At 52.0% G+C, this 23,685-nt stretch overlaps 1 pseudogene; it reads right to left on the reverse strand.

Annotated features, from left to right (window-relative positions):
- Nucleotides 1-16,696: 16,696 nt before the first annotated feature.
- LOC124095679 (U6 spliceosomal RNA) lies at nt 16,697-16,792 on the reverse strand (annotated as a pseudogene).
- Nucleotides 16,793-23,685: the final 6,893 nt, after the last annotated feature.

A 23,685-nucleotide genomic window follows, 5' to 3' on the forward strand; every position in this document is an offset into this window, starting at 1 on the left:
GAAATTCTGGTGGTGAGGTGCAGGCCTGAGGTTTTATTCAAATGCACTGATAAAACCACAGAGCCTTAAAAGTCGACCTTAATCCCTGAATCAATATCCTCACTGTGCAGTTGATGGTTTGCTTTGGGGACTGAGTGGGCAGGTGTTGGCTGTGATGGTGGCTGCACAGGCATGGCTTCTGGCCGCCCCAGGACCCTGTGTGGGGTGCCTGTGACCCGTGCTTCCTCATAAACGAAGCCAGCCCGTGAGCAGTGTGTAATTGAGTGAAGAAGAAAACTGAACAATGAAATTGATTCGGGACAGAGTGGGGTTGTTAGAACACATGAATTTGGAGGCTTGTTGAACACTTTAAGGAAAATTCAAATTTCAAGTAATACTTGTTTTCCTTACTACACACCCAGGTGTGGCCACACTTTTTCCTGTAGTGATACGTCCATGGTGTCCCTGCCTGGCGCAGTCTCTGCTGAGCTCACGTTGACAGCCCTCAGGTACCGTGAGGACTCAGGGGCCAAAAGCTGTCCCTGTCCCTGGGGAGCCTGGTGGTGGTTTGGGCAGATGGCACTGCCTTTGAACTCGTAATTGGAAATGTCTTCAGAGCCTCATCTGGCTGCTTTCCATGAGGGACCCTGAGGGGACTCAGTGTCGGGTCAGCTGGTGTGGACTGAGGCAGGCCTGGGAGAGAGAACCCCAGCTTGGCCTCCAGACAAGTGTCCCAGGCTTTGTCCCCTTTCCTGCCTGAGGCTCGAGCTCTAACAGTACAGGGGTGCAGACAGCAATCCCAGAATGCACCTGCCCAGCTCAACGTGGCCCTCTGTGTGCTCTGGGTCCCAGACGGGTGGTGTGTAGCTGGGGTCAGCTGCTCCCCCAGTTTTCAGAGGACTTTCACAAGGTGACTCCTGGTTTCCCCTAGATCACCGTCCTGATTAACACCGGAGGTGATGGGTGTTTTTAAGTAGAAGGGTGACTGTGTGCTCCTCTGCTGGCAGGTGCATCTGTTAAAGAGAGGGACAGAGGTGTGCGGTATCTTTGTGCAGCATGTGGAAATACCAGTGTTGGGTGGTGCCAGGCAGGGTGTGTAGGAAGGAGGAGGGGGTGTGACGTGGTGACCCTGGCTCAGGCTTAGGACACCATTTCCTGGTGTTGGAGGAGCATCTCGTTACTGGGTGATGCTGTTGGAGCTGCCACCTGTCATACAGCTCCTCCAGGTGATGTCTAGGAGTTCCTGATGTCCTGATCTAGCCTGGAGAGAAGAGCCTTTAGCTAGTAGCTGCTGGAGGGAATTGGGTGCTGAGCTGTATCAGAGAATCCACCAAATAGTTCAAAGATTAATTTTCATGATGACTGCTAGTTAGTAAAGATTATCCTTTATGCCATCCTGAAAAAAATATGTAATGGGAATGATTTAAGTTACTTTGGTTTAATTCTAAACCATTAGTTATAGCAATTCTTTGCATTTTGATTACTGTTATAAGAGAACTGGCTGATTTGTGGATGCTGGATCCCTGGACATGGGTACAGCTGTGGGATACAGAGTCCCCTGCAGAGGAGCCAAGCTACCTGGGGATGCTAAGTGCCTGAGTTCAGGCAAAATCTCCTTCTGGTTGGTGGCACCTTGACAAGGACACAGGCTTCTTCTGTTCATCCATTCATTCAGTGAATATTAACTGAGGCTGAATTTAGAGAGAAACTTTGGATTGTCAGCTCACACTGTCAGCTGTTGTCTCCTCCATTAGGATGAATCCATGCAGATTTCCCCTGAGAGCCAAAGAGCCATTTGGTCCTGGTGTGATGTGGACTTTGGTTCTGCTCCAGTTCTGCTGTGTGGCCACCTGCAAGTCATGAAGCCTCTCTGAGACTCATGGTGCTCAGCTATCCAGTGTGGTAAGCATCTACCTGCCTAAGGTCTAGCTACAGGAAGGAAGCCCCCCGAGGGGTGCATGTGGTTCCACAATGGTTGGCTCATGGCAGACCCTTGGTGATGGCCCTCCCCTCCTCTTAGAGCTGGCTATCGTGACACTCACCTGCTCCGTGGACAGCATGGTCCCTGCACACACAACTGGACATCTTGGTGGACAGGTGGGTCCTCTCTGCCTGTCAGGTTTCCTAACACACATCCCAGAGTCCCTGCAGGGCTGAGGATGAAGCAGGTCCTGCCTCATGTCTGGCGCTAGAAGACAATCTCGTCCTGCGTTTGTAGAACTGGAAGCCAGGGAGACAAGTGACCTGCCCATGGTGACCTCGAGTGTGGCCAAGGTCCTTGGACTCCCTGTCCAGCCATTTCCTGCCTGACTCCCCAGTTTGACCTAGAAAAATGCTTTGTGGCCTCCCACCCACCTGAAGCTTTTCCCCACTTTCCTGGAGAATGCAGTGTCCCTGAGCTTTGGTCCCCATTGTCCTTGGCAGGTGTGACTCCAACAGGGAGGAACCCTTGGCTCTTCACTTTCAGAACACTAAAAAATTAGGCATTTGTCATTAGAAACAGTGACCAAGGTGAAGAAAATATGTTGGGAGGAAAGGAGAAGAGATTCCAAACCCACCCACAGCGCACTGCTAGCCCAGGGCTCAGGAGGCTCCTGGTGACACATCTGTGTCCTGGAGCGACAGAGATTGGTCAGCTTGAGCTCCAGCCCCGCGGGTGCCAGGCCAGAAGCCGAGGCTGGCACCTTCCTGGAGGATTGGTCTGCTGGTTTGGGGGGCCCTACCGGGTGTTTCTGCCCGCAGGCTCAGTCCTCAGTCGGTTTCTCCTGGGAGGATTTGCTGGCGCTCCTGTGACTGTTGGAATCTTTGCCTGAACATAGCAGGACCCCAGGTCTTCCCAGGGTTGCTGAGTCATTGGGGACACTTGTCCCCAAGGCCACAGATTCAGGATTCTGATCCTCATGAGGGAGAGTGCTTTGGAGCGATGTGCGATGTCTTGGAGAACACGCAGGCCAGGTTCTGTTTGTGGGAGGCACAGGCCAGGGTCTGCAGGGCCGTCTCTGGAAGCTGCTCTCCCCACTCAGGCCTGGGAGTGGTTTGAGCAGCTTGTTTCGTGGATGGTGGTTGCAGGTGGCTGCACTGAGCACCCATGACCTGGGGAGTGAGCCCTGAATGGAGGCCCTGCCTGCCTGGGGACTCAGGCACCATGCCTGTCTGTCCAGGCAGGCGTGGCCGCAGGTTAGCTGGCCTTGAAGGGATCAGTCCTCATTTCCTCCCTCTTGATTCTGTGCTCAGACACCTGATCACCTCTGATTTAGTGCCTGCTCTGCAACAGCTGAAGAGCATGGACAGCCACCTCCTCCTTCATGAAGGGTCATAAAGCTTGATTATGTTGCAGGAGCCATATGGAACCAGGTGCCAGGAATCACAGCCTGAGGGAGGGCTTGCTGAGGGCTGGTTCTTGGCCAGGAGTTATTTGGTTACAAGGACAGAAACCCAGGAGAGGCAGCTCATACAAAGAAGGCTTATTCCCAGGGTACAGACCCTCATAGAATCTGAGTAACAGCTAAGCCTGGGGCAGGGCCTGGCTTCGCTCCAAAGGGAACCCCAGCAGGCAGATCCAGGCTCTTTGCACTTCCCAAATCCAAATCCAGATGCCCCAGGAGGGAAGTCTGTGGCTGAGATACATCCAGGAATCCCTCAGTACACCCAGGTGAGCTGGACACGACATGGGCACACATCCACTGGGGCATGACTGTGGCTGCCCTGAGCTGGCAGATAAACAATATCTATTAAATGTCACAAGTGGATAAAACTTGAGACACAAACATATTTTAATGAGAGCTTGACACTTCAGCTTGTGTCTTAAGATTGACTCAGGTCTGTGACCAAGTACTTGCTTCTAACAGGAGCCTGGGACCTGTGACACATAGTGCCCATGACACCATTCAGCATGGGGCAGGTCGGCAGGTGCAGACGCTGGGCAGAGGGACGAAGGGCGGTGGAGGGCCTGGGTCTACTGTCATTTTGGAAAGGCCTGGGGGTTGAGGAGTTGGTCTGGGAAGGGAGGGCTTGGGGGCCAGGGAGTCCCAGGGAGGGGACTGGTTCTGACTTGGCCCAAGCCCTGCACTGTTCACTCTCACTGGGTCTGCATGGGCGGGTCGCACGTTCTTGCGCCGTCAGCCACCAACCATGGTAATGCACTTTGTCACTGAGCCACTTTGCTCATGATGGAGCGGGTTAGGTGACTCCCTGTGTAGCAGTGGAGCCGTGCTGGTTGTGGTGGCTGTGGCCACCTGTGTGGCCAGATCCTGAGCTCCATGGCCCTGTGCTCAGGTTCAGCAGTCTCCCTGTGGGCCGACTGCTGGTGAGCTCAGGCCATGAGGCACCTTCTGCCAGCGCGGGCCATGCAAGCTGCTCCTGGAGCCACATTTATACTGTTGCTGTTTTCTTTTATGAAACCAAGCCCCTGTAAGGTACCATTTGTCTCCCTAAGAAAATGTCCCAACAACGTCCCCCGCCCCTCCTCTGGGGGTGAGGAGACCGGCACAGCTGTGTGTGTTAGTGTTGCCTGCACAAGGCAGGGGCAGGGAGAGCCCACGGTTTGCCCTTCTTGTGTTGCTCCTTGATGGTGCTGGTCAGGTGCTGCTGCCCTGAGCTGCTGGAGCGGCGTGGTGTACCGTTGGGTGGGGTGACCTGTGCGTGGGAGTGGGGTCCCAGGCTGAGGGGCAGCAGTGTTCCCTGACAGCTGGTTAATAACTGTGAGTTGGTAACAGTGACTCCCCTGTCCCTGCTCGCTTCCCTGTCAGCTACTCTTCTCTTACAGTGTCCAGCTGCCACCAGGAGCAGAGCTGGCCGGCGAAGGTGCCAGCAGCACCCTCAGCAGCAGGTCTAACAGCGGGGCTCTTCGGGGAGCGCTGCCGGCAGGGTGCCCGTGGCCTGATAGCTGCCGAGGGCCACCGTGCTCTGCAGTTGTCAGCTGTGACTTGAGCTTCCTGATGGACGCATGGCGTGATGGGCGGGAAGGCAGGTGCTGGATGGCTACTGTGGACCCCGGGAGGGAAACCCTGGCTCTCGGCATTTGCCATCCTCCGGGATCGTCCTGCTGCTCTGCAGAGGCTTCCCCTTGATTTTATGTCACTCTACTCACCCACAGTAAGGAAGTGCCACAGAACAGGAGCCCTGTTCACACAGGTGTCTTCTTGATGAGGGGCCAGGCACGGGTGGACTCTCTGCTGTAGGCACAGACCCTGTGCACCATTCTGTCCCTAGCCTGGCCAGGCCACATGAGGACCTGGAATCCTTTTCCCTGAGCTGAGAGACAGATGGGAAGAGGGGGCGTCTGCAGCTTGGGAGTGCTGACCTATAGCAGAAGCCCTGTCTGCTGGCTCCTTGCCAATGAGGTGGGAGGTCTGGGGAGCAGGATGAAGGAGAGGTGAGAGTCAGGAGTCCTTGGTCTTGTAGGGACCCACGGAGTGAGGGACTATCTTTCCCCTCCAGTATGGGCAGGGAGGGTGGGCTCCTAGCCAAGGCAGGGCATCCCAGGGAAGGATGAGTGGGGGCTGCTGTTCCTGAGGCTGGGTGGAGCTCACTGGCTGTACCTGGGCCGCCCTTGGGTTTGATGTTTTCATACAGACCCAGAGCGCATGTCTGCAGCCCTGTGCCTGCCCCTTCCTACTGATTTCCAAGGGCAGGGGCTGCACCCAGTGGGCAGGTTGGAATGGGCACTAGTGTGCTGGGAAAAAGAGGGTGGGCACACGCACCCTGCAGGCTCAGAGGGCTAGGAGAGGACCTGGGACTCCTGGGCCTCCAGAGAGGAACAGGAGAGAAAAAGGGCTGGCGAGGGCTGCATGAGGGTGTCCGGGAGTGGAACTCGGCTCAAGACAGACTTTGTTCTTCTGAGATGGGGCTTTGAACACAGGTGTGCCCAGGACTGCCACAATAGTGACGCGGGTTGGCTTAGGGTGGCAGAGGTGTGTTCTCCAAAGCTCTGCAGCGGAGATGCCTGGCCCAGGTGCTGGCAGGGCTGCGCTCCTCTGAGGGCTCACAGACAGCAGCTTTCCCTCTGTTTCAGCTCCTGGTGTTGCTGGTGGCCCTGGGCACTTTTAGCTGCCTTATTCTGGTCTCCGTTTCTGTGGCTTCACTGTGTATCTCTGTTCTCATGGGCTTCGCTGTGTGTCTCAGTCACCTGTGGCCCCTGTCTCTGTCATCCTCCCCCTGGGGGTTCTATGATCCCATGGCCCCCGTCATCTCTATCATCTCATATTCTTATCAGGACTCCAGTCACTGGATTCAAGGTCTCTCGAGTCAGTGTGACCTCCTCTTAGCTAAATCCATCTGCTGAGGTACTACTTCTAATTTCGATTGTAGTCCGAGGTTTCGCGTGAACACGAACTGTCGGGGGATGATATTCAATCCAGGACAAGGACGTTTTCCAGACTGACAAATGGGACCGTGCCCCAGGTAGCGTCCTGGTCAGAGATGCTCCTCCTCAGCACCCCTTGACCCAGGTCTCCCCATTTCTGCCATCCTCAGCCAGCTGAGCCACTTGAGCTGTCCTGGCCCCTCATCCTGCTCTTGGAAGCCAGCCTTAGGTGTGCAGCCACGTGGGCATGGGGGTAAGGAGTGACACACTCAGGGTACCAATGGCTTCTGACCTTGATGGCCTGCCGGTGGAGCTCCCCCAACAAGCCCCTGACCTGGACTCTTGGTCTCAGGTGTCCTGCATCCTGGTGCCTCTCTCAGCTTCAAGTCCTCCCAGAACCATGTCTGAGCTGGTGCTGGGGTCCAGACAGACCTGCCCAGATGCTGCCACACTGTGACTGCCCCTCCCCTGCTGTCTCTCCAGATGCCAGCTGGGGAGCAGGTGGGCGGTGGGCTCTGCAGGCCTGAGCCAAGGTGGGATGGACTGAGCCAGCGCTCCTGTGGCTGACTTGCACGAGAGCCACCCTGTTCCTGCTCCCCGTGGTTCCTCTTTGCTGAGATGCTCTTACCTGGAGGTGCTTTCTGAAATGGCAGGCCCTGCGTGTTGAGTTGTTGTCTTTTGAAACTCTTCCATTTCAAGAAAATAGACTCTTATGGGAGTGTTGGCACATACCTGTGATTCCAGTGGCTCAGGATGGTGAGGAAGAAGGACGGTGAGTTCAAAGCCAGCCTCAGCAACTTAGCAAGCCCTAAGTGAGACCCTGTCACTAAATAAAATATAAAAAAGGGCTGGGGATGTGGCTCAGTGGTTAAGTGTCCCTGGGTTCAATCCCTGGTACCAAAAAAAAAAAAGGCTCTCTTATCAGGCATTTACCATATTGTTTTTGTTTTATTTAATGACCTTTATTAAAAGAGAATCTTTGTGACACTATGCATGGACATAGTGTTTTCATGATGTCACTTTGCATTTTTTACTTTATTCATTTAGGGCTGGGGACTGAACTGAGGGCCTCTGCTCTCCCACTTAGCAACAGCCCAGTTCCACCTTGTACTTTTTAAATTGACTTTTAATGAAGCATTTATGGTGCTTTATTCAGCTTTTTTTTGTCACTGTGACTAAAATAATGGACAAGAAAAACTTTAGAGGAGAAAAAGCTTCTCTGGGGTCCATAGATGGCCAACTCCATTGCTCTGGGCCCCAGCTGAGGCAGAACCGTGGTGGAAAGGTGTGGGGTAGGAAAGCAGCTCAGGACATGGCAGCAGGAAGCAGAGAGAGCCTCGCTCACAAAATGTGAGCCCCAAAGTCATGCCCCAGTAACCACCTCCTCTGGCCACACCCTGCCTGCCTACTGCTGCCGCCCAGTTAACTCATCCAAGTAGCTTGGTGTGTGATTGGGTTCAGGCTCTCCTAGCTCCATCATTGCTCCTCTGAGCCCCCTGGTACCGTCTCACACATCAGCTTTTGGGGGACACCTCATATGGAGGCCATAACACATGGTACTCGGTGTCAATTGCTTTCCTTGGCATTTGGCAGTGAGATGACACTTCCATTCTTAGGGAGTGCAGGCAGTGAAGGGGCAAGGGCTGGATGCCACCAACCAGCTTCGGTTTCATCTGGACGCTGTTGGGATGACATAGTCCCAGTTCTCCAGGACTCATGGAGTGAGGCGGGCTGACTGGAGAGGCAGTGGTTCTCCCAAGGGGTCAGGAAGAGACAGGGAAGGGTTCAGCTTGAAGACAGCAAGTATCTTGAAGATAGCAAGATACCTGGACAAGGTTTTGTCTAGCAAAAAAGTGTTTTTTTTTTTTTTTTGACTTCTCTGCTTTAGGAACAATGACATGTGTGCTCCTTAAATGGTATGCAGTGAGGACAGCTGTGTGCCAGAAGTTGTGAAGGGCACTCACCAGTGTGCATCTTACCTGGAGGCTGGGCAAGGGTGACCCCAGGAAGGCCTCCTATCATGTGCTGCTAAAGCATGAAGCACGAGTGGGACATTTCCTTCTGTTCCTCAGAGAGGTGCTCTTGATCCGGACCATTGGTCTGTCTTCTGAAGATAAGCTTCTCCCCACCATCTCTTCCCCTCCTGCTACTCAGCCCGGCTCTCCTCTGCTGCTTGGTGTCCCTTGGATTCCTTTAACACAGGATTCCCTGGCCTTGGCTGGAACCAGGCACACCCAGACCAACTCAGAGACTGTGGGTGAGACGGAGGCATCTGCCTCTTCTCAGGCATCTGCCTGTTTAAGTCTCTCTGCTGCTCCCAGGGTGCAGCAGGGTTGAGAGCTGCTTTAGCCTCTGCCACTATGTAGGAGGATAAGAAAATAATCGATTGGACCAGTTAACTCTTGCCACCGTGAAGGGATAACCTTGTGCTGTCATGCTCTGACTTGGGCATTGATTGACGGGGGCTTGAAGTGTCTGTCCTTTGTTGCAGAGCCCGGAGGCCAGGCCCGGCAGCACCATGGCCTGGGCTCTGCTCCCTCTCGGAGGCCTGGTGTGTGAGGCTGGGCCTGTTTTCCTGCGGACCTTTCCCAGGGCCTCCCCAGGGCCTCCCCAGGCCTTGTGGACCCAGGAGGTGCTCCCTGCCGAGCTCGGCTTCCCAACAGTCCTTCATCTGGAGAAGTCCTTTCTCAGGGTTGGCCCAGGCTGAATGTTTTCTAGCTTCTGCCAAAGCCAGAGCCATCATTTTGAAACCAAGCTGTGAATTGCTCATTCCTCACTAATTCCCAAGTGGGAGTTGTGATTTTTGTTTACTTTCTTAAAAAATTCACATTTAGCCTGAGGCTTGGCGGGAGGAATTTTAAACATTCTTTGAAAGCTATAAAGAAGAGTTGGGAATGAAATGACCACTCAACTTCAACTAGAGCCATCATTTTTTAAAAAGCATGTCATTAAGTGGTGGGAGCATGGTGGTGACTGAGCAAAGATCTCCAGCCACCAGGGGAATGCTAATATCACTGGACGCGTCTCTTGAGATGAATTATGGCTTAGGAACAATGGCAGAGTCAGGTGAAACCCCATTACGGCGGATGGCACTATGATTCAGTGCGCCCAGTATTTATAGAATATTAATTTGGTCAAGAATCATGCTCAGTGCCGGGCACTGGCTCTGCCTACAAACCTACTACTGCTGGGTGGGGAGACGAGAGCTAGGGGTGCGTTCCTTGCCACTAGCCATTACCTGAGATCTATAAGCCCAAAGCAGTAAATGCTTCTGCTCAAGCTGAGAAACATCTGGCGGCTGGAAGTCCTGATTGCGATTTGCTTGTCCAGGAGTGTCCAGCTTCTTGCCTGGCTCTCACCGAGGCCCCAGCTGCTCGGTCATATTTTACAAACTGCCCACAGAATGAAAGATCATGGAAGCTTGTGCTGGGAGAAGGAAGAGCAGAAGCACCATGGAGAAGGCCCAGACTGCTGTTCAGGGAGCCCCTGGGGCCAAACGCTGCTGGCTCCGCTCTGCATCCTGGCTAGTGGGGCTTGGAGCCCCGAGTGTGGATACTGGCACGGACACAGGGTGAGACCTGGAGTGTGGGGCTCTGAGTGTGCAACGCTGGGTGTGGGTGCCTGGCACAAGTCAGGGTCCCTCGTTGCCCTTCCTGGTGGCACTGTGTACTTCCGGCTAGACTTGGATCTGTGAGATAAGAGGGTGCTCCCTGTCTCCCCACCACCACCCTGGGGTTTGACCTCCGTGCCAGGGTGCTGAGTTTTGTTTGGTTCCTCTGTGGAGGCCTTGGGACATAGCTCAGTGGTAGAGCCCTTGCTTGCATGAGCAAGGCCCTGGGTTCTAGGGATCCCTAATACTGGGTTGGATCCCTAGTACTATGGAGAAGGAAAAAAAGAAAGAAAGGAGGGAGGGAGGGAGGAGAGAGGAAAGAAATCAGTCCGTGCTGTGGGTCTCTGTTGGGCTCCCCCTCCCATCTGCCAATGGGCAGCCCTCTCTGGTGGGCTCACCTGCTGCCCTTTCTGCCCGCCCACTCCACGTGGGAGGTGTGGCTGCCCGCTCTTCTACCTGCTCCCAGCTGAGCATCGTCTACTCTGTTAAGATGCAAAGTAGAGGGGAGGGATGGGGGAAGTGACACCAAGGGGCCTTTCACCTAGGCCCTGGACCTGTGCTGAGCCAGGCACCTGCTCTCACCACACACCGCCCCTGCTTCGCCAGCAGATGGCGGCAAGGCAAGCTCCGAAGGTAGGACGGGCTCCAGCTGCAGATGGAAGACGGGCTGACTCCATGCAGACTCTGCCCAGGGAACTATCCCTGCAGCGCTGAAGTTCAGCGAGAAAAACAAGCTTGAGAACTGGGACCACAGAGGGTGCTCTTTGGGATCTGCTTGCTGAATTCACAAAAATGAGACCTCTCTGTGTCCTATGTAACCATTCAGAGTTCAAATGCAAATACCGTGTGCTTGGGCCTCTACTGAGGCCAAGGGGTGTCAGGAGCCTCAGGGTGAAGCTGATCTTCCAGTTCAGGAAGATTGGGGCTCAGGTAAGAGCTCAGCCTGGCCTATGTACCCACTGCTGGCTCTGTGACCTTGGCCAGCTCCTTCACCAAGAGGGAACTGGTGTTTGGACATTCAACCGATAATAAAATTACTAATTGATAATTACTATTAATTACATGCTTTCAAGGCACTAGACACTGCATTAAGCATTATGTGCATTTTAAAATTGGAAACTCAAAATGGCCCTGTGAGTAGACATTGCCATTGACATTCACAGAAAGGAAGAGGATCCCAGCTTGGTGCCGGCTGGGGATGGGATCCCGGCTGGCCAGTGCCACTCCCCACCTGCCTCGCCTGGTCCCAGAGAAGAAAATGGGAGCACAGACTGGGGTGAGGCTGCGCCTGGTGATGGATGGGGCCAGGCAGAGGACGTCTTCACTTTCATGCATGTTTGAACATTTCTGTAAGAAGCAAAGTTGAAAAATATTATCATATAGATGGGGAAATGCAAGCCTTGGCCTGAGGGTGACAAGCAAGAAGTATTTACTAGTTTGAACCAAACTTGTGGCCACATCCCTTTTCTGAGGACAGAGGGTAGAGTTGGAGGGCCTGGCTTGGGGACTCAGCAGGGGAGAGGGCCGATATTTCCTTAGGGGTCTCACTTGTCAGGCTATGGGCACCAGGCTCCCCCCCGCCCCCCCCCCACTATAAATCCAGACCTAGAGAAATATTAGCAATTATACCACAAGTAGCCACTGCTACAGAGTCTCAGGTACATGCATATATGGGTGTATGCATATGTTCATGTGTGCATTTGTGTAAACACATACACACATGCATGTGTTTGCAATGCACATGTTTGTGCCTACTTGTGCACACACACATGAATTTACATAGGTATGCATTTGTGTACATGTGAACTACAAGGGTATAGTGTGCATATGTGTATTCACATATATGTATCTGTGCACATGTATTAGTGTATGTATATGTGTAGGAAAATAGTTGTTCTCCAGTGTTTAGCCAAGAACAAGCCAGGGCCAGGTGCCTGACTGAGCTCCATAGACATGAACACCCACTCATAGCACCGCATGAAGGCGCTTTTCTGAAAAGCAGGGAGTGGGCCTTTGTTTGAGTCCCTCGGGGGTGGACATGGCCACCATTCTCTCTCCATTTCATTCTGTCTGTATGTGGAAGAATCACTGGTGCGGAGAATCACTCAAGAAGTAACATGCAGTGCAAGCCTGGCCCGACACCGCATGCCCTGTGGTGCTTAGGGCACAGGGCTTTGTGGGCACCTGCCCCGGGCCAAGTGCAGGACTGAGGCTCGGAACCCCGAGTGAACCAGGGCTTCCACCTGGGGAGTGTATGCTGTGACAGGTGACCCCAAGCATCAAGCCGGTGGGGGGCCCAGAGTGAACCAGCCCAGGGCATCCACCTGGGGAGTGCACACTGTGACAGGTGACCCCAAGCACCAATCCCGTGGAGGCTGGATTTTCAGTGCTGGCACCATTGGCTGCCATCGGGAAGGCTCGACTCCTGTGCACCCCAGGGGGTTCTGTGGAAAATGCAACACCTCCCCCATGAGGACTGGGGAGAAGGGCGAATGGCAGTGACACAGTGACTTGGAAAGCCAGCAGGCAGACATTCAGACCTGCCCTCAAAGTGGCCATGCCCTGGAACCCCTCTGTTCCTGAGAGGGGCCTGGTACCTTCACTGGCCTCCAGGAAAAGTGACCACCTTGGCTGTGGTTTCCATGGGACTGAGGGTGGACCATTCCTTCACCTCCTACTTCAGAGCCCAGGTCATCAGTGACCAGGGGTCCATGGGCACAGGGTGGGAACTGACCCCGACTGCTCCCAGCTGGAGGGAGAAATGCATGTCTTGGGGGAAAGGCATGGCAGGGACAGGCAGCCTGACCCAGGTTGGGCATGTGAATGCTTATGCCCTACACTGAGGACCTGCAGGCCCAGGGTAGACCTGCTGGGCCCTGGGCCTGGGTCCCTGGGTGAGAAGTGTGCATTGCTTAGGGCCAACCCGCCAGGCTCAGAAGAGCAGCCCTGAGGGCAGGTGGCCTGAGAGCAGCATGATGGTCCACTCTGACCAGACCCTTTGGAGGGCGTCACAGAGCTGAATGGAAATGAGACCCTCCTTCCCTTCCCCCACCTGCATGCAGCGGCTGTGGGACCTGCCTGCGCCTGTCAGGCATGATTCGTGGTGCTCTGAACTTGAAGGTGGGGTGGTGAGATGTGTAAGTGCCACCAACCACTTGCTTTCTCCTCTTCTTGCCTAACACCCAGTTTCTGAAGCGTGATCAGTGGGGACAGTGGTGAGGAGCAGCCTCTGGCTCAGTTCTCTAATAGCTCCCTGTTGACCATAATGGACAGGGAAGGACTGCCTGGGCTGGCTGGAGAGACCTCATCACCAGGACACTCTTGGGCCTGGGCCCCACCTCCAGGGGCCAGTTGCTTCTTTCAAGTCTGCTGATGATGTTGGACCCTCTCCGTCCACACAGTTTGTGGCAAAGGAGAGTGAAGACAGAGGAAAGGACCCGCGGCTAGTCCACACAGACAATGACCTTGGGAGTACTGGCCTTGTGATGGAAGAGGAGGATTCCCTATCAGTGACTTTGCCACCTGATGCCTGCTATGTCTGCAGGACTCTGGCATCTCCGTGCAAGAGGCACGTCCCCACAGGACCTCCCTCGGAGCGTCCTCAGATTTGGGCCTAGGAATTACGGCAATCACATTGTGTTCTACAATACTTTTTGTGGATTATTGATGGCATCTTATGAAAGTAAATTGCATCACTCCCACAGCCCCGCGAGCCGACAGTGTCAGTCTATTAGCGTCTCGTTGCCGGAGGGGACAGCTCACTGGTTGTTTGAGCTGTATGAGATCCCAGAGGGCAGAGAAGTGTGCTGAAAATGCAGAAAATTTAGCTTTCAATAAACATATCAAATCATTGCAATTTGTTTATGATGGTGGTTCACTCAGACTTAAAGTTATTTTCTTTTCCATTTTGCAAACGCTTTGATGTTGCCCAAGGATTTCACAGTGTGCTGCACAGGCAGGACAGACACGTCACGTGCAGGTCTGGGCTTTCTGGTCCGCAAGATAGAAGCGGGGCCTTGTGCAGGGACAAAAGCGTCTGCAGTCTCTGAACAGCTGATCCAGACCTGTCTTCCCCTCCTGGCTGCTTGGAGGGCCCTAGAGGCCCCAGAGCAGGTGCCGGGACACAGGTGGCTCATGCCATTGGCAGGCACGGCTGCAGTTCCTGAGCAGGCTGTCTAGGAGTGGGGCGTGGGCAGGGACCATGTCTGGCAGGATATTTTCTGGAACCTGGGTTTCCTGAGTGGAAGCACAGGTAACATTCAGGGGTCTGCCATGGTGTGTGAAGGATGACCTGTGGCCACAGACCTGGAGGCTGTGGGGAAGAAGTCCCTTAAGAAACCTGTCCAGGCAGGGTCTGTGGCCAGCTCAGGGCTACCCCGGTATGAGCGCGGCTATAGCTGGGCTGGGCTCTGCTCTTTCAAGAACAGGCCGATCTCCCTGGCTGTGCACCTTTTCCCTCATTGTCATCGGCCCCCACAGCAGTGGCGGACCCCCCCACCCCACCGGCTCCGTGTCCTCATGGAGAGGGACAGAGAATTTCCAGGACTGGGCCAACCTGGGTCCTGGGGGAAATACCCACATCCTCGAGTTAAGGAACTGAGTACAGGACAGGTTAAAGGTGGGCAGGGCAGGGACGGCCCAGAGCTCTGCTCTGGAGAGCAACCCTACGGGGCTTTCACCATTCCTTAGAGTGAGCCTTAGTGGAAGGGAGAGACAGAGGGGCGGAGGCCTCCAGCCAGGAGGCACCCTGCAGGGAGAGGGTGACGATGGGGCGGCGGGATGGGTTCCACGTTCCACCTCTCAACAGGCTCCCCTGGAAGGCTGTGGGGGGGCCTGGGGACCAGGGTGGGGGCCAGCTAAATAGCTCTTGCAAGGCAGAAAGCTGGTGGGGCTGACCTTGGTCAAAGTCCACTCTTTCTTCTTCCCCCTGTTCTCCACTTCCCCTTCCGTCTCTCTTCCTCCCCCTCCTCTCCTTCCCCCTCCTCTTCTCTTTCCTCCCCCCCCAGCCCTCATGGCTCACTCAGGGGAAGCCAGCTGCCCAGCCAGGAGGGAGGCCCCTGTGTTTTAAGTGTCTTCATAACTGGTCACTCCCTTTGAAAGTGTGCTGTAAGAGTCACCTGAGGGAAACTGCTCTGTGACTTTCCTTCTGGTCCCTGTCTGCTTTTGGTATTGAGTTACCTAGATAATTTTTTTGGATGTCTCTTCTAGTTTACTAATTTTCTCTCATCTACATCTAATGCACTGATTAATCAGCTCATTGAGTTGTGTTTCATTATATTTTTGAGATAATAGTAGGTACATGTACAGTTGGAGCAAAGTCCAGGGAGGTCCTGGGATCCTTTGCCTGGTTTCCCCACTGGTGGCCTCTTGGAAGATCTCCACTGCACCGGAGCTCACCGACCTCCAGGACCATGCCAGCCTGACCTCACCCCCCTGTTGCTGCAGCCACAAGCCTGCTGCCTGGGTCCATCTTGCCCCCTTCAGGGTGCATGAGCAGGCTGTTTGATGAGTAACATTTGGGGATTGGTTTCTGTCATTGCACACAATTCTCAGGATTCACCAGGCTGCTGTGTGCACCTCTGGGTCTTTCCTGTGCACTGAGATGGAGGCTGCTGCCTGCTCAGAGGGACCACAGTTTGATATCCATTCACCAACCAAGGTGTTATGGCTCAGATGTGGTGTCCCCAAAAGCTCAAGTGTGAGACAACACATGGAGGTCTGGAAGAGAAACCACGGGGTCATAGCCTTAACCTAATCACTGGATTAATCCCTGATGGGATCCACTGAGTGGTGACTGAGGCAGGTGGGGTGTGGCTGGAGGAGGTGGGCATTGGGGACTGGGCTTTGGGTACATATTTGTATCTGGTGAGTGGCGTCTCTGTTTCCTGATCTCCATGTGAGCTGCTTCCCTCTGCCACACTCTTCTGCCATGTTCTGCCTCCTCGGGCCCTGAGCAAAGGAGCAGCCTCCTATAGACTGAACCTCTGAAACTGTGAGCCTGGATAAACTTTTCCTCCTCTACAGTTGTTCTGGTCGGGTCCTTTAGTCACAGCAGCAATAAACACGGATTAAAACACAAAGACTCCTGGGTGTTTCCCGTTTGGGGCTGATAAAACACATTTTTATATGAGCAGAAATTTTCATCGTTGATGTTATTCCTGAGCCTGGAGAAGACTTTTCGGAATTTTTAAAGTTACATTTTCAAATTCTAAAGAGCTTTTGGACTTTTTAAATCATCCAATTCATGTGGGGTGAGTATTTTCTCTTTTGAGTGCATTTTTTGGTAGAATTGGTCTGTTTTGTCTAAGATTGGAATTTCTCTTGTAAAGCATTCTGTGTGGTATTTCCTTATTATCCTTCTGAAATCACCCTGTGGTATTTTTGTCTTGTTCCTGATGTGGGAATTTGAGTGTTCCCCCTCCTTTCTTTGTCTGTCTTTAGAGCCTGTCGATTGGCTAGACCTTTGCAAAGGACAAGTTATTTACCTCATTTTCTCTATTGCTGTGTCCAGTCTCATTGATTTCTGCTCTTATCTTTCACTCTCTTTCTTCTTTATTTTTCCTTTGCTTCACTCTGTTCTTCTTTTTTCTGGGGTTGGAGCGGGAGCCTGGATTGCAGAAGTGAGACGCCAGTGTTTTTTTTTTTTTTTTTTTTTTTAATTTGTTCTAATTAGTCAGTCAGACCTGGCAGTAGAATGCATTTTGATCCACTGTACACACATGGAGCACCACTTCTCCTTCCTCTGGCTGAAGGTGGTGTAGAGTCACACTGGTAGTGTGATCCTACATGTATATAGGGTAATAAAAAATATGGAATGAATTTGCGTGTCGTCCTTGCACAGGGGCCATGCTAATCTTCTCTGTATCATTCCAGTTTTTCTATACTTGCTGCGGAAGCGATTCCTGGTTTTTTGTTTGTTTGTTTTGGATTTTTTTTTAGTTATACATGACAGTAGAATCAATTTTAATATAATTATACAACCATGGTCTTATTCCAACTAGGACCCCATTCTGTGGATGTCCATGATGGTGGGATTCACTGTGGTGTATTCTATACGTACGTAGGAAGATTATGTCAGATTCATTCCACTGTCTTTTCTTTTCCTAGCCCCCTCCCTTCCTTCATCCCCCTTTGCCTAATCTACTGAATTCTGTTCTCTCCAGCCCTCATTGTGGGTTAGCTTCCACATTCCAGCAAAAACATTCAACCTTTGGTTTTCTGGGGATTGGCTAATTTCACTCAGCTTGATAGTCTACAAATCCATCCATTTACTGGAAAATTTCATGAAGTCATTCTTCTTGATGGCTGAGTAGTACTCTATTGTGCATATACACCACATTTTCTTTATCTGCTAAGGGGCACCTGGGTTGTCTCCATAGCTGTGTGGTTGTGAATTTTGCTGCCATAAGACTCCATGTGGCTCTGGGGCTGTGCAATCCCCTCTCTGTCCTGCTCCAGCAGGGCTCTAAGCAGTTGGTGTGCTGTTTTTTCACCTCTGTTCAGTTCAGTGTATTTTTAATTTTGTTCAAGAGTGTGGTTGGTTTTGAACTGTGGATTTTTATTATTCAGTTCCACATGTTTGGGGCTTTTTGTGCTATCTCCTGTCCCTCCAGTGTGGCTCCATTGTGGGTGGAAAAGGCAAACTTTTACATTTATTAAGTCTGGTTTGTGATCTACTTGGTATGGTAACATGGGTGTTCTGCCATTGGGCAGAGTGTTCTAGAAATATTGATCACATGCCATTGGCTCTTAGTGTTTCGAGGTCTTTTATATTATTGCTGATTTTCTGCCTAGTGTTCCAACTGTTGTTGAGAGAAGGATATTGACGTTTCCAGCTATAATTGTGCATTTGTTTATTTCTCCTCTCAGTTCTCAGTTTTACTTCATGCATTTTGTAGTTCTAGTCTGACAAAGATGTATCGAGGGTTGCTATGTCTTAATGGTGATTGACTGTTTTGTTATTATATAATTCTTTGTCTCTGGTAATTTCCATTGTTCTGAAGTCTGTAAGTCTATCCTATGTTAATATAGCCACCCCTTGACTTTGATTTTTTTGGTCTGATCTATCTTTCCCTTCTGCTCACTTCCAGTCTGCCTCTATCATTATATCTAAAGGGAATTACCATTAGACAACACACAGTTGGGTCACATTCTTAAATCTCCTTTGACAATTTCCCTGATTTAATTGACGTTTCTTGACCATTTACATTTAGTGTAACTATTAAAATGTTAGAGTTAGAACTCATCTTTCACATTTTGGGTTCCTGTTTGTTCTCTCTGGTTTTCGGGTCTTGTTTTCTTTTCCCTCTTTTTCCTCAGGGGTTTCTTGAATATTCAGAATTCTGTCTTGATCTGTTGTGTTTGAAAGCTGGGTATTGAACTGGACAGCATAACTTGTCATGTCTCCTCGTGTTTTTCATTCATCACTGTGAGTGGAAAGCAGAGATCTTACCTACCTTTACGTCCCTCTATCTTGCTCCACTTCTAATTGTCCAGGAGTTTTCTCTACATGCACTTAGAACCATATCAGAGTTATAATTTCTGTTTCAACCTTTTACACAGTCTAGAAGACTCAGGAGAAGGAACTTGTGGTGTTCGCCTCTTTTTTTTTGTGAACTGTGTTCTTCTATCCTAAGGTTCCAAGTTTCCTTCTTTTACTGTTTCTTCTATGTTTGGAAAAATTCCTTTGACCATCCTCTGGTAACCAGTTCTCATACTTTTCTTCTGAGAAGGATAGTTTTTGCTTAATTCCTGAAGGATATTTTCACTGGATGTAGAATTTCCAGGACTGAAAAATGTGTGGTGCTTCTTTCCTGACCTGCGTGGTTTCTACTGTTGTTCCAATCATTCTCCCTGCTAGGGAGTCTTCCCTCTGCTTCAAGCCTTCTTTCTGGCTCTTAGTTTCTAGAAGCTTGACTGTGACATGGTTTATGTGCCTTTCTTTGCTCTCATCGTTTTGGGGATGTACTAAGCCTCTGGAATCTCTGAGTTAGTGTCTTTTGCCAAATATGGGGAGTTTCCCCATTGCTTTTTGGAGTTCTTTTCTGGCCAGTCTGCGCTGTCACCACTGTGAGAGCCTTAGCCACAGTCCTGTGGGCCTGAGGCTCTCTTCATCTTTAGTCTATTTATTTCTGTGTCCAGCCTGGGCCATTTCTGTTTCCATCTTCCATTCCACTATTTTTTTCCTTTGTTCCCACCATTTTTGGGGTGAGTCCAACCGCTGCACTTTTTAAATTTCAGTTATTACATTATTTTCAGTTCTAGAATTTCCATTTGCCCCCCCCCCCTTTTTTTTAAACTATAGCTTACGTTTGTTAAAGTTTTCTATTCCTTTCACAAGACTGCCCTTTTTCACTTATTTCAGCGTGTTTGAAGTCCGGTGGTGGCTCTGACCTTGTGTCAGGTAGCTGTGACATCTCTACCACTCAGTGTCAGCTGAGTCTTGATCGCCTCTTTACATTCACTCTGAGAGCTTCCAGGTTCTTCTGACGGTGCCTGGCTCTCATTGAGTCCTGGACTCTCTGGGTGTTGTCTTGACACGGGGACCTAGTGGCAGGTCTGGCTGGCTTACTCTGATCCTCTCTGGCTGGAGAGGGGGGTCTCATTAGTGCAGGTGAGTCAGGGCTGCAGGCCCTCCGCTCCACTCACACCCACTCCTCACTCCTGTGGGTGGGGCGCTTGCTTCCACTCCTCAGCCGTGGTGTGGGGCGTGGGAATTCCTCGGTACTTTTTCCATGTGACCAAGAGGAGAGATGGCCTTGGTATCACTGGATGCTGGTGAAATTCCTGACTTTCTCTCAGGTGTCCTCTGTTCCCTTAGAGGGGAGAAGAGAGGGGTCTTGCCCCATCGCAGGGTAGGGGGACGTCCAGGCTGCCTGCGCAGTACTTACCATGTCAGTGGGTGAACATGGTTCTTTCTGTGATACCTGCTGGAGTGGTGCTGCCACCCTGGACATCTCTGGCTTGCTAGGCTCCTTGTTTCTAGATCATTACTAGAGAAAGCAGCTCTTGTTGGGGCTTCTGTCTGCACCCGTTATTGTTTCTGGGTTGCTGGCTTATTTGACTTCGGGTCTGAGAAAACCCAGAGAGCTCACCAGAGTGCTGCTCTCAGACCTCAAGTCTGCTGATCAGACGGTCCTCTCCACACTCCCAGAATCTTCCTATGTAGTGAATAAAAGGTATTTAGGGCCTTAGTTATTTTTAGCTGAAGGAATTGTGTACTAGTTTTGTCTTCTGGACAAGGAGATCATTGAGATTTTTCTTTTAATTCTCATAGTTTTATTTCTAGAAATTCTTTTTTATTTTTTTAAATCTGGTGTGCTCTTTGTCTGTATGTTTCACGTTTATGTCTTTAAAACATCCATCACAACGAGCTTGCGGCCACTGAGCCCTCACTTGGAAGGCAGCTGCTCTGTGCCTTGTCTTTGCCCATGGCCTTCTGCATAGGCTGGGGGCTTCTTTCTTCCGAGAGGCTGCCCTCTCTCCCTTCTGCTGCCCTTGACTGAAGGTGCAGGCAAATTTGGTGTCCAGCTGGAAGGTTTCTGGATCTGCAACGATGTGAATTCAGACTGCACACCTGCAAGAGGACAGCTGGGGGCTGCCAGGGACGTTTTTTCTCCTCTCGTGGTAGGGAGGAAACCAATACATTGCTTTGCTACTTCCTGCATGGTGAGGACTATTTCTTACTTATACTTGAAGGCACACGTAGCCCTTTAGAGTCTTGACTTGGTGTGGGAAACTCCTTTTAGATTCTCATCCTTGGGTGTTCCATGGGTTTTATCTCCTTCCCCTATGTCTCTCCTATAGAGCCACCACAGAAGCAGCTCTGGGCCAAACTTTCTTGAATTTCCCTTCCTCCCAGAATTCCTGCTTACATTATAGTTTTGTCTTTATAGAATACTTGTATGTTGCCAACACATTAACATAACCAGAGCTTATGAATCACTAACCATCTGCATTGACGGGGTATTTGAGGTGTCCTTTTGAGGGCCACTCTGGGGAATGACAAGTGGGTAGGATTTCATGTGCAATGGACGTTTCAGCAGAGCCAAGGTTTAGAGGCTGTACCTAGGAAACACTGTGTGTCCCGGGGAACTGGAGCACCTCCTTAGGATTGTATTGACTGTGACACGGGTGAAGGTTAAGTCTGGAGATTTCCCCTAGGAAGGGACACCCACCAAAATGACATCTGTAGGGACTGGGAAGCTAGGCAGTGTGCGTTGAATGGAGGTGGATGGGAAATGCAGAGCCGGGGAATATGACCTTGGCAGGAGCAGGTGAGCTGCTGAACTCAGCAACAAAGGAATGCAGGGTAGGAGGCATTTTGCAAGTGCTTAGCCAGAGACCCCACATGTGAGTGAAGCTGAAGGCAGGGCTGGGCAGAGGTGGGAGGTGCCCTCAGGTCGGCTCATGTCTGGAAACAGTGGGCCTTGCTGTTGGGTTAATGAGCTCATGGGAATGTGCCCAAGCTGCAGGAGTGGCAAGGGCTGAGGTCCTGGAAAGTCATCGCAGGGCACCCTGCATCCTTGCAGAGTTCCACGGAGGAGACGGGTTGCTGGCCTGGTGTCTAGGGTGGAGCATTGTCCTGGGTGTCCCTACAGCAACACATGAGCTGTAGGGTAGCTCCCTCTGCCCACACCTGCTTCTATGGGAGGTATTTGGGGCAGGTGTTTGGTTCCTCTGTCTGTTTGTCTTCAAGGATTTCGGTTTACGTCAGACTTGTGGGAGATTTGGGGAGGGATCCAGGACTGGACTCCTCCCTTTCAATATCTTCATCAGTTCCCGGGGCCAGGTTTCTTCTGGCTTTCCTGACTCCCCCTTGGGAGAGCAGACTTCCCATGCAAACCCACATCTTCTGTCTCTTCCCTCAGCAAGAGGTTAGGAGGCCAGAAGCTGGGTGGGTGTTGAAGGGGACCTGGTCACCATGTGGTGGGATCCATGGAGTCGCCGTTCCCTGTAGGGTGGAGAGAACCCTGACCAGGTGTGGGTGGTACCTTCCTTAGGGAGAGGCAGGGACTGCTGGGGTCATGTCACTGTTGGAGCCTCCTTGGTGGAGGGATGGGGCCTCTTTCTGCTTCCTAGGTGCCCTAGCATTGGCTGCTGGGCAGATGCCCATGCATGCAGGGGGACAGACACATGGAAACCATTTGTCAAAGATAGTCTAGCCTCCCTGGACCGTCTAGTTAATCAGGTTCTCAACTGTCCACATGTGCTCGTCCATCAGGGCCATGTGGGCGTCTGCCCCCTGCCTGGCCATCTGCCCCTCTGCAGGATGAGCAGCTGACTGTGACCTCAGCAGCTGCCTGAGCTGGGTCACTAGCCACACGGGCCCTGTTAACGGGCAATGGACCTCTCAATTTTGCTATGATTGCAGCAAATGAGGTGAGTGTTGGGAGGCATTTCCACTCAAGATTTTTGCCCAGCATCTCACAGTAACGGGCAGTTTCCTAAGTCCTGGGTGAAGTAAGCTCCGAGGCCTCCAGGAAGTGGTGGCACCATTACTTGGTCCTTATGGCAGAAGCAGAACTTCTGCCCTGGAGCAGAGATTCCTGAGCATTCCTTCCAGGCCTCAAATTCGAGCCACTCCTTCCTGTCTTAGAGTCTTGCCCTCGCAGGGGAGGAGAGAATGAGCAGTGTGAAGGCCATCATCTCCCAGCCCTGTTAGTGCTCAGAAGCATTTGCTGAGGGTAGGAGGAGAAGGTCCCAGCTGTACTGCTGGGCCCAGTACCACGTTTGTGGGTTCTCTGCTTCCTGAGCCCCCTTCTCTTTCCTTGTTGGCCGTGAGCTGACCCGGCTGTAGGCAGGGTCTTACTGGCCCTTTTCTTTGTCAGACAGACCCACCTCATCACTTTCAGCAGGTATTCACTTGAGACCTAGGGGCCCCAGGGAATGCTTGCTCTGAGGTTATTTGCCGGTGAGCTCTGCTACTAGCCTGTTCCCCCCTCATACTGGTTTCCAGGACCCTGGGTGTCTGGCTGGATTCACAGTCATGGCAGTGGACGGGCCTCCCTGCTTGGATGCTGGTATCTCCTCTTCTGTTCACCTCTGCATCTCACTAGATACATCGTCTAGTGGGAACTGCTTCCGCTGGCTTGGGGAAGAAGAGGTGGAGGAGGGAAGGAATGGGAAAGGAAATGACACCTGCATGTGAGCTGTCTCCACCTATGGGTGCTGAAGCAAGGGCAATGGCCCCCAGCCAGAGGCAGATGGATTAGGACTGTGGCCCAGACAGAAATGAGGCTCAGACTCTGTCTTTGATGCTGCTGGACCAGTCCCTCACTCAGGGCAGCTTAAACAGTGGACAAGTATTTCTTGGAGTTCTGGAGGCTGGAAGTATGAGATCAGATGCCCCCAGCTGGGTTCTGTGAGGGCCCTACGGTTGCAGACAGCCCCATCTTTCACAGGGACACTAATACCATCCTTTGGGGTTCCACCCTCGGGAGCTGATCTCCTCCCTAGGCCCCGTGACCCACACCACTACATGGAGGGGCAGGGCTTCTACTTGTAAATTGTGGACACACATTCTGCCCGTAGCACCTGTTCCAGGGCAGGTGGGCTGTAGGAGGAGGGGAGCTTTGGGTCAGTGTTGACGTTTGGCTCAGGTGTTGCTTAGCCGAGGGGCTCCGGGTGCAGCTGAGTCCTGGCCTTCCTCCCCTGCAAACACTGGATGCCCCAGCAGAGCTACTGTCAGCCCTAGAAGGTGGCGAGCACAAGTGCAGTCAATGTGACCCCATAATGGGGTGTGACTTCCTGGCACGGCTGTTAGGCAGAGGCCCAGTGGATTTCCTAGAGC

Source organism: Marmota monax, unplaced genomic scaffold, assembly GCF_021218885.2.
Source record: "Marmota monax isolate L192 unplaced genomic scaffold, Marmota_monax_Labrador192_F-V1.1 WCK01_AAM20220418_F8-fsc00076, whole genome shotgun sequence".
In the NCBI taxonomy this organism is placed as follows: domain Eukaryota; kingdom Metazoa; phylum Chordata; class Mammalia; order Rodentia; family Sciuridae; genus Marmota; species Marmota monax.